Below are 10,142 nucleotides of genomic sequence, written 5' to 3' on the forward strand. Positions count from 1 at the left end.
CGCATCAAAAAACGCTTTTGTCGGTATGGCGAAAGTAAGTCGGCACAAAATTAGTCCGACTTTGAAAACCCCAGGAGAAAATCTTCGGTGAAAAAATGGGTTAGAATTATATTGTCAGGATTTGAGCATGCACATTTCTCACCATGGGAGCGAAATCGCTTTGGATGTTTGAAATTTTTATGAAGTGTGCGCAACACAAATTATGTTCGTTGAGGTTAACTGATTGTAGGAGTTCATTTATAATCCTGGGAATCGGTGTCTTGACAGATGATTATTTTCGCTGATCATTCTGTGAAATTCTTTAGGGTTTCATTAGTTACACTGGATGTAAAAAAAAATGGCAGCATGGAAACTGCGGGGATTTCCTCGGTCTGCTAGAAGGCGCGAGAAGCATGTATGCATTATGCTTTCATGTTGTCTGAGTGTTACAGTACTTACAGTTTTGAGTAATCTAAGTAAGAGACAGCTGGGGCACCATGTTTGAAAGGTATAGACTGATGTTTTTCCAAAGATCAGTGCAATGCTGTATGATAGTGACCATGCAGGGAGAAGCTGGAGGATGTGGAGGAAGCTGGAGTATCAAGTAGAAACTCTGTAAGGACACTAAATATTACCTAAATATATTTGGAAAACAAATGTATTGATTACATTGTGCATCGTTGTTAATGCCCCTGTGCCGAATCCTTTTGAGCACTTTCATTTCTTCTAGAACCATCTCTGCGGTTTCTGTGTCATAAGTTGCCTGCAGGTTCTATGTTGCTTATCGCACAATCTGTTCTCCCAGCCTGCCCATTGCCTCTCTTCTGCCCCCTAGTGTTCAGGGGAAAAAACCAAAACACTCCGGTATTTTCTTTGCAAAGTACTTTGACTCATTCTTTGCTCTTTGACCTCAAGTTTGAAGATGTACTACCAATGTACGCTTCTCAAGGTTTCGCTTCGGGCAGGTGTTACATAATGGCATTCCTCATATTATGTTAGCCTTCACACATAAACCATGAGGAGAAATAACTGATGTTGCGTAATGTTTCGTTTTGTTTATGACTGATACGAATAACTGTCATTTTAAACCTGCTATATTTAAATGCCCGTTTACCCATTGTGTTGTATAACCGATACGTTTTTACACTGTCAAAGGCTCTGAAAGTATCTATTGTAATGTGTCCGATAGCTGCTCAACTGCACTGATATTTTAGAGAGACTGGTTGCCATTCTTAGGAGAAGATGTCATGAGGCACATGCAGATGCTTCCCTTGAATTTGTTACATGGTATTTCATTAATGTCTTTGTTGTAGCGAGTTGTATCACAGCCCAAAGAAGATCTCATACCAACTGTATTTGCCTGCTCCTTCTACTCCTTATACTATTTCTATGCTCTACTATTACCTCCGTTAATACTGTCTATTGCAGTGTGCACTGATACACTGTGTATATGTTTTTGGCAGTGAAATATCGTGTTTGTAGACTCCTATCTGAAGCTCCCTACCTGACACCTCTCTCCAGCTGTCTTTTAGATGCTCCCATCCACACCTTGTACGCCCCACTCTGTCGCTCTGGATTGCATTCCTCGTTTATATAATCCCATTTCTGTAGCGCTGTTTACTGGGGGCATCCATTCCCATTTCTCCCCCACCCCCATTTTTGACCTGACATACAGTCAATTTATAATTTTTGTGCCTGTTCATCAGACTAATTTTTTCTTACAATGTCCAGTCAAACGGATAACCTTTTATGGGGGGGGCAGAACCTGTGTTCACTTTACACACTGGGGCTTATTAAGAGTTAACAGAAATTATTTGGTTTTAAAGTGGCTGAGAACATGCTGATTCTATTTTGAAACGGGCCAAGTTGGAATTGGAATATGGTGGGAGTTCAAGAAGATCAGCAGAAGAATTAATTGTCCTTCAAAGGATCTGAAGAAGTGCACTGCTCTTATAAAATACACCCTCCTGGCCTGGACTCCCCGCAGTAAGTGAATGTGATTTGTTTGTCCTCTCCTTTTAGCTAATGAGTAATGCAGTCATTGGAGCAACACGAAAATAGTCTGTTTCCACGGAGATGCTGATGCTCACCACCGGGCTTCCCAGCACTGGGGCTTAGAGATGCATGGGCAGCATCCAGCATCTTTATGTTCCCTGTCTTCCTGAAGATCAAAGACGCAAGTCTGTCTGACGCGTAATTGAAAACAAATTAAGAGAACCTACACTATGAATAAATCACAAAGTCCAACTCCTGGCAGATTTTGATTAAGGCACCTAATTTTACCATATGTTACACATGCTTGTTCGCCTCCGAGGGGCGAGGATGTCCCTTAATAGCTGAAAATTTGTTTTCATAAAATTGCTGCGATTTAACTTACCTAAATACATGTCATTTATTGGTCTAGGGGAATCATTTTTGAAGGAGGCTTCTTTAAAAGCGACTGTCGAATGCCTTTATCCTGTTACTTCTACCGTCATTGTATAACCAGTTGAAAGAGTCGGTGGATATTTCTTTTCTTTGGTACTGAAAATGGCCACATTTTGTGCTCTGCAGAGATGAATACACAATAGAGAGATCCAGAGAGGGACTATTGATTACACAGAACATCCAAAAATGACTGAAATTGGGGTCTGTAAAACTGTGATATTGTACTTGTAAGATGTAGGGGTGTGACGAGTGTGAGAACAAAGTCAAAGAGGAGACTAATTATCGAAAATATAACACGGAGTTCCATTTTGTCTGTCCACTTACGGCACATGCTGACTCTGTCCACTGGCTCCGACTTTTTCAAGTTTGCTGAAACTGAAACGGCTTTATTTGGCATAAATCCCTCTCCACCATTTTGCTAAACCCAAGATGCAAAGTCCATGTTGAGTCATTAGCGCTAACAGGAGGTAGGAAAGCTAACAGGAAGTGTGACGGCTCAGTCTAACACTTGTGTGTAAATGGCTCCTCCAGATTCATAACTTGCCTACCAATTAAGTGCTTCTGGTGGCAAAAGTGGCTCCTACACAGTGCTACCTAGATGTAGCTAATGAAGTGACCTGGAATGTTGTGTAGCTGTGTTGGTTGAGTGTGCATCTTAGAAACTATGAATCCATGAGTTCATGGGTTTGTGACTTGCTACTGTAGATGCCAAACTCATCTGTTTATTTGCATTCATTTGTTTTTATTCCCTAGTGTTTGTCATTTTCTATCTTACTTTTCTTGTCCATGGTTTGTCCATCTTGTTTTATGTTCTACTTTTTATTGTCTTCGCGTTGTATCCTTACTGTATGGTCATGTTTCCTAGTTTTGGTTTGGGTTTTCCTGCTGATTGGTTGTATTGGTCATGTTCCACTCCTGCTCCCTCTTTAGCCTGGTAGTCTGAGTGTGTCCCTAACCCTGCTCTGTTCTGAGTTCAGTTATTGTGTAGATATTGTGTATTTTTGTGTTTGTGTCACTGCCTGTTTCCTAGTTCTGGTCCCTTTGTTTGGCTTAGTTCTTTCATTTTCATTATTTCACGGTCTTAGTTTAGCCTGTTTGGTTCCCCATTTGTTTTGATCCCTTGTTGTTTCCCTTATTTTGTAGTTTTCCCGGATGAGGTCAGTTCTGTCGTCCAGTAAAGCCCTCTTGTCTTGGACCCGCTCAGTGAATCGTCACTCTTTTCCTGTCTGTATTATGCCATAACAGTCACCACTAAGCGTAGATCCTTTGAAGTGTCTTTTTAGCCATGTGGTAAGAGCGACCTTTAAGCATGAAAGCTAAGTACAGGTTGACTTTCATTCTTTGTCTGCATGGTTCCAAATATGCATTTAGCATGAATTAAAGTTGCATGGCTTAAATCAGTCTGATCACCATTTTTTTGAACCACATTTAAATAGTATACTTGTATTGCATTTTATGAGGAACTTTGTTCCCTGGTGTAAATGAATATGCCTCTGAATGCTTTTTTGAAAAGTCTTTTGCTGTGCATGAGTTGGTTTTTTTTCATGATTACTTGGGATCAGGCTTCTGGAAGATCACCAATCATATTGATTCTACAAGACAGAAGACAGTGCATGAGCAATCTAATATAATCATATTATAAGATACCAAACAAGCCGAAATAAACCCTTAACGATTGCCCAAGTGGATTATTAAGTGTATTACAGACATAAATCCCTTTTTTCAATATGTGAATGCTATACTTTGTAATATATTCAGTGTTGGTTACAATCACCTGTTATAATGAATATCTTAAAAATTTGCTTCTTTCCTACAATAATAAGAACACTAATAATAATTGGCTTGAGGAATGAATAATATGTTGGTGGGTTAGGGGACAGATGGAGGAAGACCTCGTCCACTTTTACCCATAAAGCCAAGATACTTAAGCTTAACGGATGACTCCTGTCACTTTCGATAAGGCCCATGTATTATCAGGCAAAACAGTAACAGTTTGCACTGAAATAACAGAAGAAGCTGAGGTTGAGTTTTATCTTTGTTGTGTATATCGTGTAATATCACCAGCAAGCCCTGCTGTCCGCAGCTATTTCCAGAATGTCCTCCTTCATAGATCAAATAAACCCACTTGGTATATTGGCCTATTTTTGCATCGGCTCTGTAATCCTGATGACAAGTCAGGAGCCAGATGAAAGGACTGATGTGAACTGTCTCTAGTGAAGCAAAATGTTTCTTTGATATAAGTTATAACTGGGGTAATACTCAAAGAGTAAAATGACCGTGAAGGTGCTCCGGATTGAATTTTCCATGTACATCCTGTCCTGTTGCATCCATGTCTCAGGCATCGGCTGTCCATCCTGCATTGACCTTGCTCATTTGTGTCCGGTCCACCAGCATATCATGCACTGTGTCGCTCTCCGTAAATTAACGAGGGCACCAAGCAGGCTGTATATCTTAATACACTTTATTTAATCTAATTAAAGACTTCATTAGACTTTTTATTTATTTATGGATCTTAATTTGATATGCATTTGTTTTATGAAATAGTGAAAGACTTGTGATTCACTAGCACGGATTACTTGGACACCTCTGTGTGGTGCTCAGCTCGCCCGCCGTAGAATAAATGAATGTCTGTGTTTATTACGGCCAGTCGGGCCAGTCGTAATGGGTATACTGGATGCTTTTGGACCTACTGGTAAATGTTTGCAGTTTTACCTGTAGCAATGTCTGACAATGTGTATCTTATGACAGCTATAAACATCTTATATTATTCTCTACTGCTATCACAATCATTCATGCCATGGGCACTTTCTCAATTTCAATATCTGTTCTTAAACGTTTTATGTTGTTTTAAATTTTTATATTTATTCATATGCTTTTACTTATGCCTATTGCTACACTATGCATTTTATCTCATTTTCTATAAAGCACTTTGAATGACCTTCATGTAGGAAAATGTGCTGCACAAATAAATTTGCGGCGATGGGAAAGTATACATTGTTCTGTTGAACATGTTTTTATATTCGTATGACGATTCTTTTCCTCCTGGGGAAAAAAATTGCGATTGATTTGATTATATATATAATTTTATAAATGCATTTTTTTAAGGTGAATGTCAGTGATACTGTTTTTTTTCAACAATACGGCACTTTAGAGTAATATTTCTCTTAATGGTGGGTTGCCTACTTCATCTCAGGGGAAAAAGACTAACTAAACTGCAGCCTTAATGCTTTCTTTCAAAATGCACAGAGAAATCGACTCCTCCGAAACGCACAGAACCAGCTTTCTGTCAACCAAGCGGTTTTTGCAAAGAGTCTGAAATGTTCCACCCTTCCTAGCTGACCCGAGCTGAGCAGTACTCCATGTCCATTCTTCTTTATTTTGACCCAGGTTATTGCAGAGCTTATCACACGAGACCACATCAAGCTCCTCTGAGACGCGATCACAACACCCCACTGTGAAAACCCTCTACATTCTACGCAGTTTAATGAGCACTATTTGCGTTTCACTCTGTCTTTGTCCTTTCCTTTCAAGGGCCAGTTACTCACTTATTCTGATATACTTTTTCCAGCACTTTGGGAACACACCTGCCTATGTAGTAATGGACGGATCATGGTTCAGGAAATAGTGTTGACAAACGAACTGACAATGATTAAAGGTTGATGTTCCTAATTTGCACGGCCGAAAGATCCCTACAGCTCTTCATGAAATGTGAATCTGTTTTCAAAAAACAAGGAAGTGGTTTAAAGGTTGTATTATACCTACTGGTTTTTTTTAACTCTCCTGTTTATACAGCCCTACTGGCAGCCCTCACTGTCCCAGCAGATGATGCTGCGGTCATTTCTGTGAACACAGGGGTATTGTGTAGGGTGGAGGCACTGGATACTCACTGAGTCTGCACAGTCAGCCCAAGTTTATCCCAGCAGGTGAAGGAAGTGCCTCCATATGACCTCATTTCTTGCCCTTCTGCTGTGAGACATCAGCACACATAGAGGTTTGTTTTCTCGGGCTCCGTACCAAGAGTCGCATGAAAAACGTGGTTCTGCAGAACCGGTTGCGGTCACCCCCACATTGCTGAGAAAGGGCAGTGCTATTCTTCTATAAGAGTGGAATGGATTTTTTCAAATTTTTTTTTGTTTATCAGTTTTCCCTAATGCATCTTCTAGTGCCTGGTTGGGAGGTTTAATCACATTAGGGGATGGCTGGGTGGGGGAGGTCGGCTGAATGCAATTCCCGCGCCGCATTCCTAGCGTTATTCAAACAGCCTGTATTAATCGCAGGATTATAAGGAAATGGATGGTGCCCAAGTGATGCATCCACTAATGGTGGATCTTACAAGTGCAGTCAGATTGTGAGCTATGCCACTGACCGGCCATGAGGGAACGACAGCAATAGAGCTTCATGTTACCATCTCAATACTAGACACAGGCACCAAATGTAAACATAAGTGTAATTTATTGTTTAGCATGTTAAATATATACCAGGCAGAATAAATTTCAGGATACACTCCACAGCGCTGCTTAAGAAACATGGGGATGGATGGATGGATGGATGGAAGGATGGATTGATGGATGGATGGATGGATGGATATATTTTAATATTTTGTAAATCGCTGAGAAAAGGCACCAGGAGAGTGAAGCAGTTCAGTTTGATACCAGTTAAGCAAAAAGAGAATTAGGAGTATTAATTCAGTAATTGTGCTGGTGTACAGCTCGATAGCTCATACCTAAAATTATGCAGCTTTATTGGATAATTGAGGAGTTTATACACTTTTAAATTTTGCACGTTTGCTACACATGAATTAGTGAAGCAGGAGGTGGGTGTTGTGATGCGGCGACGAGAGCCAGACGAATCGAACATTGTCTTCAACAGGTTCCCCTTCTGAGAGTTAAGGGGGGGGCAGGTAAAGCTGCCCCCGCAGACCAACCCCGCACCAAGAGGCGGGGCTGCTCTCACCAGCTGCGCGATGGATTCCGCAGCATTTAAATTTGCCTTTTACGGCCCATAAATTTGACTTTCAGCGGAGCCGGGAGTGTTCGGGGGTGTCTGAAGTGTTAATGAGGCACCAACTCGCCATCCATGTTGCTGCAACCAGAATACGCAACGACAAGGACTGAACAAAATAATCGTGATGGATAACTCTCTGGGGCACTGGCCTCCAGTCTAAACTGTCCCCTGCCTCGTGCCTTGGACTTCCTGGAACAGGCTCCAGACTCACCAGCACCATCAATAGCCCATAATGCAGAGACAGGCAGCGGTAAAATAGCTGATCAGGTTCCAACGAGAAACTGCGACCTACTATTATCAATTTTAAACGTTAACGAAATGAGGGATGATGCCTGAATTTATCAGGTCATACATATAAGAACTTGCACGTTTTATATTGAAAATGCTGCAAAATGGATGCAGTTTGACAAGCTTGACACAAACATCCATCCACTTTCCAACTGCCTACCTGGGTTCGGGAATTTGGGGAGTTTGGAAAATATCCTAAACAGCCCAGGGCAGGGGAAGGTAGGGGTGCCCTAGAGAGGACGCTAAGCTGGTATAATCAGCGCAGTGACAGGGAAAAAATGCTTACAATAGTATTCTGTAAAAATGCATTATCTTTCTCCGGTAGTAAATCACTGCATTTTCAAAATGAGCTGAAATTACTGAATGCTGAAGGAAACGGTACAGTATTTGTTATTACTGCTGATCAGATCACGTCTTACTGCTGTTTCGCGATGAGAAAGGCTGCTTCCTCACTGAACGGAATCCGGCTCGCAGATTCCGCTTCTGGTTGCTGTTCGTGCCGCAGTGTGTTGGATTCGCTGCCGGGCCGGCAGCCTGCGGACCCCAGCGCGAGTCACTGCGGTATAGTCACTGCTACAGACGAACGCATGCACGGTATTTTTTTACCGCATCTGGCAGGCTTAATCTGCGTTTATCTTGCATCATTTCTGAACTCAGTCCTTGACGAGTTAATATGAGGAATAAAAGGCAGACCTGAGGAAAATTACATCTGTGCACCTAGCCGATTAATCAAAATAAAAGTTTACTCCATCCGAGCTGAGACCTGACAGATATGATTCCAGTCCAAGTTATTACCTCTGAGTCGTACAGCTTTAGTTTTTCAATGGTTTATGGTCATAATCTTCATTGGGACCTTTTATTACTTATGAACTGAACTGAAACGGAATTTTATTGACACACCCTGTGACTGCAAGCCGTATTTCAATTTTTTGTGCACGGAATGAGGTCCATACTGTTGTATGATCTACCCCAGTATTTACATACCGAGCAAGAATACTGGTCCCAGTGCCAAAGCCAGTGGGAGTTCATTTTAACCGAGCATTTTCAGCGTCTGTCATCATCGGTGCATAAATGATAAACTTTAGAGTATAACTACGGTGGAAGGTTTCCACATTTTATGAGAATCTTTTTGCAGTTGCATATCTGCTATTTTCCAAAAAAGGGAGGTTTAGGACAAATCTGTGGTTAACATCAGGCTGTAAATTTAAGCGTGACTGTCTACAGAGCCATTCTGAAAGAGTCAAGGATAAGTGATATAAAGATGTGTCCGTAAGTATTTAATCTCTTAAAATTGCTCACACTTCTGTGTGATTTGGACACTGCCGTCATCCCAGCCTGTATGATTAAATTTCTTTGACAAGGCAAGGAAAAGCAGCTCATATTTAAATCAGATGAAAACTCTCTCAGGAATCGTCCATTCCTGCTGTGTTCCTCGATGGAGGGCGATGGTGGGCCCACAATACCGGCTATAGCTCATATCACGCTCCAGTACTTGTAATTGCGCCGACACAACTGTTAAACTGGCAAGTCCCTGAGTAATTTGGAAGATCTTCATATACAATTTTTATTCAATTACCATTTCATGCATGAAATTCCATGGGTCACAATTTCACTCCAAGGCAACTGTCGTGCCTTTGAATTGTGGACTAGAGAAAAAAAATCTACATTGTAGATAAAATGTAAAATATTTGGGCTCATTTAATATGTTTCAGAGAGAAAATGCAATATCTGAACCCCCATTTCCATGCATACACTGTTAAATGAATACTATTATTTATACTTTGAAAACAGCAGCGGCTGTGTGTCAGGTTGAAAGAAGGGTGATTTATTATTATTTTATTATTATTAAGCTCTAAATTTAAATAACATTATGGTCAACTTTTCCGTTGCATAGCTACAGTAAATGTGGATTTGTGTTTGTGTGCGAGTGTGTGTGTGGATGAGACGATGAGTTCCTGTCTCCTGTCAAATAAAAGCCGCCCAGCCGAGTTCATAGTGAAGCTGCAATCAAGTGAGAGAGGGAAAAAAAATAGAAAACAAGGAGAGGCCACAAGCGAGCAACAAAACAACTGCTCTATTTTCCTTGAAAAGGATCAGGCTGAATGTTTTCTTTTGGGAGAAGCGGATACCAAACCCAGAATCAGATTTTATTGCGAGGAGTCTCGCGTTATACTGCAGATGTACGGAAAAAACAACCTCACACCTTTGCAACCAAGTATATAAAAGAAATGCATTTACATATATAAATGTATTCAGTTCATTGTGCGCTACCCTGAACATGACAACCGGTTACAGAAACTAAATAGATGGATGGATGAAGTTCGTTAGAACGATACCTGTTAGTTAAGGTATGTTTTTATTTTCAAGCAAATTACAACACCTACAGCGTCCCCCCCCCATATGTCCCTTATGTCCCTATACAGACATACGCTTCCATTTGGACC

The sequence above is a fragment of the Brienomyrus brachyistius genome, chromosome 17 (genome assembly GCF_023856365.1).
Source record: "Brienomyrus brachyistius isolate T26 chromosome 17, BBRACH_0.4, whole genome shotgun sequence".
Lineage (NCBI taxonomy): Eukaryota > Metazoa > Chordata > Actinopteri > Osteoglossiformes > Mormyridae > Brienomyrus > Brienomyrus brachyistius.